The sequence below is a fragment of the Zootermopsis nevadensis genome, unplaced genomic scaffold, assembly GCF_977971745.1.
Source record: "Zootermopsis nevadensis isolate Lab colony 2312 unplaced genomic scaffold, Znev_1.0 Znev_ptg000010l, whole genome shotgun sequence".
Classification (NCBI taxonomy): Eukaryota; Metazoa; Arthropoda; class Insecta; order Blattodea; family Termopsidae; genus Zootermopsis; species Zootermopsis nevadensis.
Genome location: NW_028259142.1, coordinates 11,661,116 through 11,673,489, shown reverse-complemented (window position 1 = coordinate 11,673,489; position 12,374 = coordinate 11,661,116). Strand labels below are relative to the sequence as shown.

The window sequence follows — 12,374 nt, the reverse complement described above, 5'->3', positions numbered from 1 at the left end:
AAGTGTTTGTCTTGATTTCGGAAATGGTAGGATGTTTAGAAACTTATTAAAATAATGTACTTCCTGCAGCAGATGTGCCGAGTTAAGATTAGGTTTGCAAATGGGCTGATGAACAAGTTTGTTACTTTGAAATGCCTAAAGCTGTGTTGCGTCTCAGATGAGGGAATACATAAACTCGATTCAATGCATACTAATGGTGGTCACGGTAGGGTTACTTTATAGAAACACGGTGAATCTAGGAGCATGGTTTGTATCTGTAATTTAAAGCGGTGATTCCTAAACTACGTACGGAAGAGACCTCGTGTTTCATGAGTAATTTCAGTGCAAGGAACAGATAGTTAAGAAGCACAGGTATACTATAGGCAACTCAGGAAAAACATTCCCTTTCGCTGTCATTTCAACATAGTAATATCGCTGTAATTTTCACTGCTGATAATATAAAGAGTGTACAGCCATAATGAACGCGTTCAAGGTCAAAACTATAACACTTAAAACTGAAAGCACGTGATTTGCAACTTTTCCCTATTATATTTATCCATATTTTGCCAAATAAGAGTTCTCCTATGGCCCCGGACTTACGAGACATTCCGTACACTTAGAATACTCTGAGGAGGATGGAAAGATAACATTTGGATGGATCTTAAGGAGACAGGATGTAAATCTGGGACGCACAGTACTAGCTTATGCGCGCGTTCAAAGGCATGTTTTGGAATCTCCGGAGTCGAACCCATGGGTTCGATTGCCACTGTGTTCATCAATTTTTTTGCTTTTAAATGGGCGTTTCTGTAGTTATGTAATATTGAAGTGGTGTGACTATGCTTTTACACCGTCCGTCAATCTTAGTCTGAATTTACGAGGAAAGACCCTGAACTCAAAGAAGATATGGAGAAGCATAAGGTTATCAGTCACTGCAGGTGAGAAGTTCTATCAACAGAAACGATCCAATTATCCTGTCGGAATATTCTGTTTCTAGTAGAAACTAAGGTGTATATTGTGTGACATCAAACGTCTTAAATAACATTCATTCTAGCATCTGATAGCAAATTTCCTCTTGAATCAGAGAGCACAAAATAAAAGCAGTTTCAAAGTAATTTTTGAAGTTAAAACTTCTGTCTGCTGATATGACATTAATTAATTTCAGTGTGCATACGTGTCGGTAAATATGTCCTCCGAAGGGAACAGTGGAGTAATGTTTAATCATTGTCTTCAAAATTTCACATTTAAAATCACTAAGAAAGAAATATCGTTTTGGTAATTTGTATATAATGGCTAGATAAAATAAAATATTAAATAGTTTCATAATTTGTCTGTTCGTAGCCATACTATTATTACGGCGATCAAATCAAAGAGAACGAAATGGGCGGAATATATATTCCACATAGATAAAACGATAAAGGCAAACAACATTTTATCATATAACTTATTACTTGCTCTATCTCAGATCATAACACTTTCCTCGCCATTTTTTTCTTAAACTGCCTCACTTTATGTTTTGCCCTTATGGTGAGATGATAATTATCAGTTCCATGTGGGAACAGTTGCGAAAGAAATTGTTTGGTTCAAATACAATACATAATTCCTCCTTTAAATGGTATTAGTGCTTACTTACACTACATAAGCTCGTATTCTATTAGTTGGTATGTTAATACATCGTGTCGTTTACCCAATAACCAGCTAGCTACGTGTATCTAATTTGCAAATGCTAAACCAGATCGTCAGTAAACACATTTGACTTTCAACACAGAAACCTATTGCAAACACATTAATAATTCAGTTTTATCGGACACTGAACTTGGCATCTAAACGGCTGGCATTCCTGCTTCGTATTCGAGACGTCACGGGTTCAAAACTCAGATTGGAGACTGGCTATTCTAGCGAAATTTTCGTGTTTCTACCCAGTATCTTCAGGCAAATATTTTCTATTAGATAACGAACGATTCCTTTCATAAATTCAAATTAATTATTTATTAATCATCCTGTCATTCGACAATATATTAGCTATTGACAGCACCGTTAAATGAATCATTAATAAACATGAACTCCATATCCATAGGTTCTGTCTTTGCCAGTTTTAGGCTGGAGTGACAGTGTGAAGACTAACGTCTGGGTTGTCAATTTCCACTCCATTTAACATATATTAATTATTCAGTACTAAGTTACACTATAAGCACCTTTTCCGTGTTTACTTCGATGTAGTGACGTAGAGTTCTATTCCTCAGGTTAGCGTCAGATATGCAAATACATGCAGCTCTTGCTATCAATGAAACGAGGGTTAGGTGAAAAGATGTCAAGTTCCTTATCGGAAAACTTATGAGATCCTGTGAATACAAAATAAAAACCGATGGTAACTTAGCTGTAATAAAGTGTTGAAGCGGAGACGTAAATTGAATACAAAACCCTAACGGAAAACAGTGTGCTTGAATATTAACTGCTACGTAATCTACTTCCTGGAACCTATATGAAGCAACAGAATTCCTGCCGTAATGAATGATGCCCAATCGTTGTCAAAGAATGTGCCGAGTACTTTAACAGGCTACTACAAAAAGAGACCGGGAGAGAAACACAAAGTGTGTGTTGTTTTGTGATAATGGTGAAGCAGGATGGTTCAGTAAATAACGCGCCTGGAAGCGGGCTTCATGATCGGGTCTTGTTCCTGACAAGCTCAAGAACATTTTTATTAGAGGCCACGTCCACACAATCGAAATATATTCAACCTCTAATTCCATAGGTTGCTGGGACTCTTACCAAATGGCTGGATGTTTAGTGTGCGAGGGGTTATACCTCCACTCCCTTATACGCCTTCATGGCATGACACTCAATCAAAATAAGGGGAAAATTTACTTTTACTAGTTCAGTGTAAAAAGATATTTTAGGTTCCGCGGCATACAGATTTCAATGCAAAATCAGAAAATACGGTCTTCCACCAGGAAGGCGGGGTGTGTGTGTGTGTGGGGGGGGGGGCAAATGAGCAGTTATAACTCATTCCTACGTCCTAACTTTCAATTTATACTCAACATGCGTATAAGAACGATAATTTTAAAACACTAATTCAACTCCTTATACGTTAGTTACCATTTATGGGCTTGCAATAATCTGCAACAGAAATTCGCGTAGTTAAAGTAACAGAACAAATGATGAATCAAAATGTTTGAAGTAAAACCTGAATATTTTACTATCAAATTTTCTATACTTGTGTGCAGAAAATGAGCATTTCAGAAACTCTTAAGATTGTTAAGCCAAGAATACATTCTGGAAATTCATTTAAGTTGTTCAATTTGAAAACTTATCGTCCCGTTTAAATTGAGGGGAAATAATATATATAACAATAATTTAGAAATATGGTAAGCTTACCTTACTCTGACAGAAGAAAATAAATTATAAGCTTGTGAAAACAATGTGTTCAAGAAAATATCTGGATCCAAAAATATTAAAGTCAATAGCAAAATTCAGAAAATTACGTAATTTCGTAAGCCTTATAGATAATCTCTGATCATTACGACAGATCTGTCTATATAAAATTACGTTGGACTAGGGTTAAAGTTAAAATTAAGGAAATAAAATTACATAAGAAATGTTTCTAGTGAAACTTATTGGAAATTACACTTTTAAAACAGATATGGAGAAGGTCGGTAAATATTAGAGGATCTTATGGAAATAGTTGATGAAGCTGGTTTAGAATTGTATCCAGAGGAATTCTTTGATTTCATAAATTCTGAACCTTCAGTTTATGCTACAAATTTTAGTTTCAAGTATATCCTTAATATAGAGTCCTGCTAAACTGCAGGAGAATTGTTTCATGAAACTTTCTATTACGAAACAATATACACATAGTAAAACATATGGATATAAAGGTAAATTTTTGGGTATAAATTTAGGTTTAATGGAAATTGATAATACTACTTACACAATTTAATTAATAATACAAATTGATGACGTCATGAATAACTTTCCTTGCATCTTAAAGTATTGTTTTCTGCCATGCCTTTGAATGTACAAAATCTTCATTAGTTCGGCATACCATTCAAAATTGTCTCACTTACCACTGAATTCAAATCACTGTGTTATTGTGTATTTTTCAGGAAAAGAACGATCTAACAATTCACAGTGAAATGAAAATGAAGTCCGGTGTAAAGTTAAAATAATATTACGTTAGACAAAATATATGAACTGTGATTAAAACCCTTGACTCCCTCCAAATGACTAATCCATGTGACCAGTAGGCTATAGGTTTACAACACGGTGGCCAGCCAGCGTTATGACGTAATGCCAAAATATCACGTTGATTCTAGTTACATACGTACTTCATTTCTGTACACCTAATTTTTGTGCTCCAACATTTTCATCTTTATCCTAATGGTAACGCTTCTGGGTATAATACGTAAAAAATACGAATTTTGTTCATAGTAAGTCACTAAAGGATTGAAATGCCGTGTTTTTAAATTTGCGGGCTGATTAAAATTCGAGCTTTCTGCTTTGATAATGTTGCCATTTTGTAAAAACTTCAAGTTTAGCTGCTCATCATGTACAATTCGAGGAATACGAAGGAGATCAGTCATTGAAGAACCCCATAAAATGTAGTCCAACTCAAAACAAACGAACGTGAAAAGCTAACAGCGCGAATTACAAAGTTTGTGCCAATGTATAAAAATACGTAAACTCCGATAAATGCTTAAATTATTTCAAAATATATACTTGGTGGAAGTTGTGTAAAATGGGTGTATGCTGAAGAGGCCACTGGGTTACAAGATTTGTTCTGTTGGAATTACTGTCACATAAAAGCCAAAAATTTCCTGACAATTTAAAAATAAAAAATAATCCTACATCATGTGCTGTAAGATTGCATTACACTTTACATCTATGTTAAACTTAAAAAATGAATCCAGATATGCATATTAGTATTTGTATATATTTGCATTTAATAATCATTACTAATTATTAATCCTATTATTAATAACCTCTGACTCGATTGTCAGAGCCTCGTTTGCAGAAACAGACTAAACCGCGATATGGCGAGGTTGTCACTGGTTTGGTGTACATATTTTAATGCGTTGTGCCCTTTAGTCTGCCTAATTTTATAGATATTAACTATTTAACTTGAGTCGTCTGTTTTCAGCCATCAGTTTGAAGTCAATTACTCAGATTTGAATGTAGGACTGTCCTATTAGGGCAGTGATTGTTGCTAAGGAAATCTGCTAGTTATACTGTCAGTTAAAATTTGTTGTGCATGCCCATAAATAACAAGAACGTAATACACAGATTCAACATAATATGTCACAAGAAATGAAAACAAACATATCTGATGCATGGCTGCTACCTGAATCTGTTCCCTCAGTTTACAATCTTGATTGTTTCGTAGTAATAATATGTTATCTCAAACTTGACTAAGTATATCAATTGAACGCGATCATCCGTGGTCCCTCTCAGCAGTACTTAAATCGTCAAATTCACCACCCAAAACATGAAATACACAGGACAATCTTCACTTATCACAGAACATTAATTATCATTCATTTATACATTTATTGTTCAATTTAAGTAACACCGAGTATTCGTCGTTGGCCGCCATCAAGAAATTTTAAGAAACGCATTGATCACATAAACATGTAGCAGATAAATACTCTGATGTACAGTCTCTTAACAAATCGATACTATTTAATTATTTGTTCGATATATATAGGCACGGTGTAAGGACGTCACACGACATTAGACGAATACAACTTACGTGCTAGAAAGAAGGAATAAATAAACGACAAACAAATTTAAAATGAGGAAGTCAAAGAAAGAGGAAAAGAATTACGCAGACAAAGAAAGAAGGAATGGGAGATTCAGTGAAGGAAGGAGCAAATGAAAAGACAAAAAGAAAAAGGTCTAAAATATAAAGAACACGGTCGTTCATTTCACCGTCTGCAGGGTAGAAGTCGTATTTTTGCGTAAACAGTATTTTTGAGGCGTGGGTAATTCGTACGACACCTAACAAAAGTCTCTGTGAAAAGGAAGATGAGTTATATTTTGTATTTCAGGTATTTTTTTACTGCAAGCGAGAATTGTTATGACCTATCCCGCGGTCTGTCTAACTTGTGACAGACTTAAATCAGATTTTGAACGACAGAGTTATAATTAAATTTAGTCAGGTTATATGAAACTGGCACACATCATGCGATAATTCTACTACCTGGGATTTCAAAAGGTCAGTTAATATATACACTACCAAATAGAGAATATTTAATCAGGGTTCATAATAACGATACGTGGGCCACGCGATTTAAGGACTGCAAATTCGTAGACAGCTTTCGGGTTCAAACTCTATTTGAATCGAGTGGAATTCCGAAATAGTGTAATACCGCATCTTCAGTAAGTCTGTTTACAAAGATTTTATTTTCTTGGGTATGAAGGCGACGTCATATTTCGAATGACAAGTAATACGTTCCCAATGTATCCGCTTCCGTTCGCTCACAATTTGTTACATTACAGCATTCCATATATATATAGAGATAGAGAGGGGGGGGGGGGGAGAGTTCCACCGAAAGGTGTGTTCACAGCAGCAACTTTGTTGCCCGCTTGTCAGTCAGCTTCTCACAGCTGTCAACCATGCCACGAAGCTAACGGCGGTCATTTTAAGCACCTACATCAGATTCATTAATTAACAGAGAGCCACTGCTATCGTACAAAATGGTTTTGTTCATTAATATGTCTTTATTTCATTCTTTTTGGGGCATTCTGTAGATTACCGCGTCTATGGAGTCGGCGTCAGGCAACATGGCTGACGACGTCGTGACGTTGGTGGAGAATAATGAACACAAGAGTATTTTAAAATGTTTGTCAAATATTAGATACAAATTTATGAACACTTTACACAAACAGGCCTAAATAGAGTTTCAGTCCTACTACAAAAAAATTTAGCTCTTCATTTCCGCAGCGTTTTAAAAAAGTATCTACCGTGTAAATATAAAATATGACTGTATATTGTTAAGAGTACGACCATTAATGAAAACAGTGTCATGAATTGTCTTCTTTAGACTTCCATAATTGACACCTGACAATTTCTGTTGGCTTCAGTTTAAAATGTTGGACATGATTTCCTGTTCTTACGTACACTTCTAAAAATTACATTTGTTATGACATTTTTACATTTTGTACTTTTCTTATTTCTATATTTATACAATTTAATTACCCAAAAATATGTATCATTAAACATTATAGACTGCAATGGAATATTTAATCACGCTGTTATACGAACAGGTATTTTTAATAAATTTTAAAAGTCTCGTTAGATATTTCAGTAGAATACGCCCACATAATTGTATTTTAGACATAACCCTCCAAAATAATAAAAAGAAAATAAGATTTTATAGTAACCTGTTAAACTATTTGGGAGATGAAACATACGGACAGACACTGTTCATTATCAGGCATTCTGTTTAAGTACTTCAGGTGTATAACGGCTATGTTAACAGCCCACAACGTGATCAACCTGAGACTGTGAAGAGGCAGTTCAACTGTGCATTCTGTTTGATGACGTCTTCTGTATACACACATTAGACACAAGTGCCTTAGCAACGTGATACAGAAGAGCTCTTGTAGAAGGCAAAGTGGAAGCTAGGGACAACGTGAGTTAACTGTAAACACGAAGCAGTTATCGGGACGTAACAGAAATAGACTAAAATACCTTTACACACAAATATCAGGTCAAAGACGGAAACAATTTTCGCTTCCAGCAATAGAAAGCGTCACACATAGGCCGCATTTTTGTACTACTCACTGGACAGCAGGCCGTGGGAACAGAACAGCTGGTCTGGAGCTTCCGGTGAACAGATAAATCCCTGCCCCTACCAGGAATAAAAGCTCGGAGGACATGAACGTGACTTGCTGTCAAGTAACGATCGATATAAAATACTGGAAAATGTTGTTAAAATGTTCATTTACAGTAATAACGAAAACGCGTTAGAACCAACATGAGATTAGCCCAGTGACTGTACATGTAGTAAGGTATATTGCATTATGGGGGACGGCTTATGCACAGCCATTGCGGCTAATATATCTGATAATGGAATTACTCTTAGAGTGGATTAATCATTCATTATGAGTAAGTTAATACAATGGTATAGTCCGTATCGTAAATAAACTAGCTCCAACATTCATAGCAAAGTGCCAAAGTAAGACAGTGATGGTAATAAATCAAAATTGTACCTATGACCTTACTGAAAGCATATTAAACACGGAAAATATTTCCCATGCAGCGTTTTCCTACGTCAAGATTAAAACATGCAGACGTGCCTGCGTGTTCTATTTTTTTAATGGTTTAAAATTTTGTCTGTCGCATTAAGGGAATAACACAGAGGAACAGGGTTTTTGATATGAACATTTAAACTTAAAAACAATTAAGTAAAAGGAGGACAGACAAGACAATTAAGAACTTTTATAATTCCAGTATGATATTCTTAGAGTGAGTACATTAAGTACAAAATTGGAGGGACATACAGAAGAAGGAAAATGAGAAATGCATACACAATTTTAGTCGGAAAGCCCAAATGGAAGGGACCACTTGGGTACTACGCAAATAGGAAGATAATATTAAAATGCATTGTGTGGGAATTAACTGGCTCATGAAAGAGTAATTTATTAGATTTTGTGTCAATATAATGTATCGTAGGGAACACCTCTGTTAACCTACTAAAGTGACATGACAACAACAGAAGAGAAGTGAGTACTGTATTACGACTAGACCTGTACAAACTAACTAACCCTCATAAGCCGTTCTTTGTCAGTCTTTGCCCATAATCCTTTCAGTTACTTTTATGTTGTATGGACGCTAATCCGGAGACAAACTTTTAATGAAGCCCGCTCTTTCGTACGTTAATTTTTGTTACTATGTAAATTACGGCCACATTGACGGGCATAGTGATGTAGCGTCTCAACACATTTCGATTGTTACTTCGTGATTTTACGACACGTTTTTCACCATGAAGCTAGTCTAAATGACATTTAGAAATTCAGTCGTACCTCAAAGAAAACACATTAATGTTGTTTCAGGAAATTATCGCTGTTTACACTCAGAATTATACAGAAAATATAAATACAAAATGAAAATTAATAGTGTCGTGTTTCGTAAGAGGCAGGAGCTTTCTTGACTGTTAGCTTCTCAAGAAGGGTTTTGCCCAATTCAATTAGGTACTTTGTCCGTCAGTTAATTCTCTCGTCACGTTATATGACGTTTAGCTGGTAATCTTTTACTTTTCCTAGGATACGTCTATTTCTTAATGGAAGAATGACCAATCATCGCGAAACGTCCCACACTGTCGATGAGAATCTAAAAGTTTAACGCAGTCTGTTGTCCCTGCAATTCGAGGAGGAATTGAATAAAACTCCCGGCAGGGACTGGAATTCTTTGTCACAGCGTCCAGACTGATAGTCAGGGACTATAAATACACTGTTGGTAAACTAATTGTAATTTTAACAGTTTACGTGCAAGGTGGGTGAGAATTTATTAAACAGATGAGCCACTATTAGCTTCTCAGGAAGACTTTACTCCTTGGGGATAGAAAGTGATGGAAAATTCCCTCGACTAATCTCGAAAGTTCAAAATTAGAATATCACAGACTATGGAACTTATCGTGAAGAAGATTGTAAGACTGCACACCCTTGCCAGAAATTTCGCTGTAGGACTATAAATTTTGTAATATGATCAGATATTTAGACAATGCCAAAGGCTCGTAAACATGTTGACTTACGCTGATGCTAAATGTGTACACACAACTCACAGACCCATACTTGAGAAGGTTTTGGTCTAAGAAGGGTAGGAAACCCATGTAATTAGATCTTTGAAAACAGTAATAACACCATCACGTTGTTGTCTGTGGGGTGAAAGGTTCCGTTCTCTGGTTCTCCTTCACACACGCATTTACCATCTCTCTTGCTCATTAGCTTTGCTTGCCTCTAGGAACAGTGTTCAAATTTGTATGACGGCCAGGAGGATGGCTGGATATATGATGCGTAGTGTTTTGTTGGCTAGTGAGTGGCTCAAAAGGGGTGGTTGGGTTGAAAGAGGGGTGGTTTGGGTGTGATTCGTGGAGGGATGCGTGATATTATTCCCCTGTCTACTCCCAGCAGCGTGTTTTCTCACTCAGGACGGCGTGTACCGCACTACAGACGACTGTTTGTGTGTGTTGTAGTGCAAGCATGTCCTCCCTCTCCAAACGCTCTAGTACAACCCCCCAAGGGGTTGGTTATAAGCGTACAAAAGCCATACCGCTGCAACGCCAAGTACAGAGCCAGATCTCTGCGAAGTTCAAACTGAGACTGTGTGTCTTCCCTTATGAAATTGCAGTAAGTTGGGTTGTGGGTAGTTGGTTAGTTGTGGTAATGAGAAGAAAGGATTTTAACCCCTTTCATTTGTCCCGTTTCTAACCCTGTTGTGTGGTTAATATAACGTACATGAACCTGGATATACTGTTCCACTTTAAAGCTAGAATTAGGCCAAAATTACTGGTAGAATCTGCTTAATTGTACCCCCTACCTCTTCTCTTCCTAGTTTAACCACTTTCAGCCTGTAACGTGTTTCCTGCCCTTCTGCGACATCCATGTTTCGTTTAACTTGGTTAAATGGAGTAGTAGCAGGGGAGTGTCGTGTTCGCGGATAAAGTTGTGCCATGCATTCACCATTTAAAACTTACTCTTTGCTACTTTGTTGTGTATTATTTCAACGGACGGAATTAACATAGGCTCGGTACACACACCTGTGCCTGGAAAAAGATCTTGACGCATCACACATGACCTGAGAGTGTTAAATGTCTCTGGTATTTGGAGATACATATTTATTTACAACATATGGTCCTAAAGCGGGCCAGATCGTAGTCCTCTGTAGACAAGTTTTTTATGTTACGGGTTTAAAACGTATTTAGATATTTACTTCGGAACAAGATATTAACCTAAGCCAGTTCAGTTCTTAATCCCCTTTAAATAAATTTATAAGAGTTATATTAAGATAGGATTTGTAAGGTAACATAGCCTAATCATATCAAAACCTCAGATAACATATTTCACTAAACGAATTAGACCCTTTTTAATCGTCCTAGAAACGAATAATATTCCCAAATAATAGGCCTACATTAGTCCTTTAGATGACTTTTAAGCATATCTAACACATTAATACTTCTTTATGTAATTTTTGGCTCACTTGTTTTATAAATTTATTTATTCTTCCAGATTATTCTTCTGATGAATTTATTTTTGTGCGCGTGAATAGAGAAAAACTGCTGATTTCTTAACTGGGATATAAATTCTATTTATTTTATTTCAATCATGCTCAAATTATCAATTCTGACAGTATTTCACTAGGACCACAAGGACGCAGTTACTTATATATATAAAAAGACATGTCATATTTGAAAGCTCGAACTTACGATAGCTTTAAAACTTTTAAATGCAGTACTGAACGATTAAGAGCTCACAAAATGTACATAGTCCACGTAAAGAAGCTGAAACTTCAGTCACGGGCCACGGATTGTAAAGAAACAAAAGGAACTTTGGATTTATCTGGAATTTATATTCCATAATCTATAATGTTTCCTAGTGTGACGTACATCGTATTTGGAGTTGATTCAATTCCGTTTACACTTAGGCTTCGCCGTCTACTTTAGATATCACCTGTTAACAATTGCCATGTGGCGCCCTGACTCATGAGAGCCACCACAGTCGCCCTTCTACGATTACGACCTCAGGAGTTACGTACTCATTTTGTGTAGACATTTTTTGAAAATATTTTACGTTGTATACAATTTATATTTTAATAACTAATTAATTTCCTTAATTATGTTACTTTAAAGGATGCAGACTATAATACCTGTCTTCGAATTCAAGTGACTTACAACATGCAAATTCTCCTTGGGACGCCACTGTTACCAAATGATTCAGCCGTTTAGACCTCCAGTTTTAAATTGCAATTTTATTATTATAATGATAATGATAATGATCAGTACTCACACCTGCAGAGTTATTTTTCGGTTCCGCCTGAAAAACACACCGGACAATGTTCTTTTGGCTTGAAACTGGAGCAGGCAACGTGTGATGTTCAAGACCTGCAACAAAATGCGAGAGTTAATTAACACTCGGGCATGACTGGACCTAGGGCAGGAGAATTTTCGGCTCGAGTTGCAACATGTTATAAAAACAATTATTGTCCACGGATGTGAAATTAATTCGTCTTTGGTCGTTGGCATGTGGATGCTGGAAACACACCAGCCATATTATAAAACATCACAAACCGGACACACTTTGCGTGCAATGTCCACTCTTCTGAAGGTATTTTCTTCAGTACTAAGCGGCTAAAGTGCCTTATTAACCGACATATGGGACCCCTGTCTTTGTAGCAGAGCATG

The 12,374-nt window shown here is 36.3% G+C and overlaps 1 protein-coding gene across 13 annotated transcripts in view; it reads right to left on the bottom strand.

Annotated features, from left to right (window-relative positions):
- The window catches only part of LOC110828488 (uncharacterized), a 727,302-nt gene that overhangs the window by 408,452 nt on the left and 306,476 nt on the right, over positions 1-12,374 (bottom strand). For all 13 annotated transcript variants that reach the window (XM_087346524.1, XM_087346527.1, XM_087346537.1 and 10 more), the window contains one exon: positions 11,980-12,074. The gene's annotated coding sequence lies outside the window, so the exon portion shown is untranslated. The remainder of the gene's footprint in view (positions 1-11,979; positions 12,075-12,374) is intronic.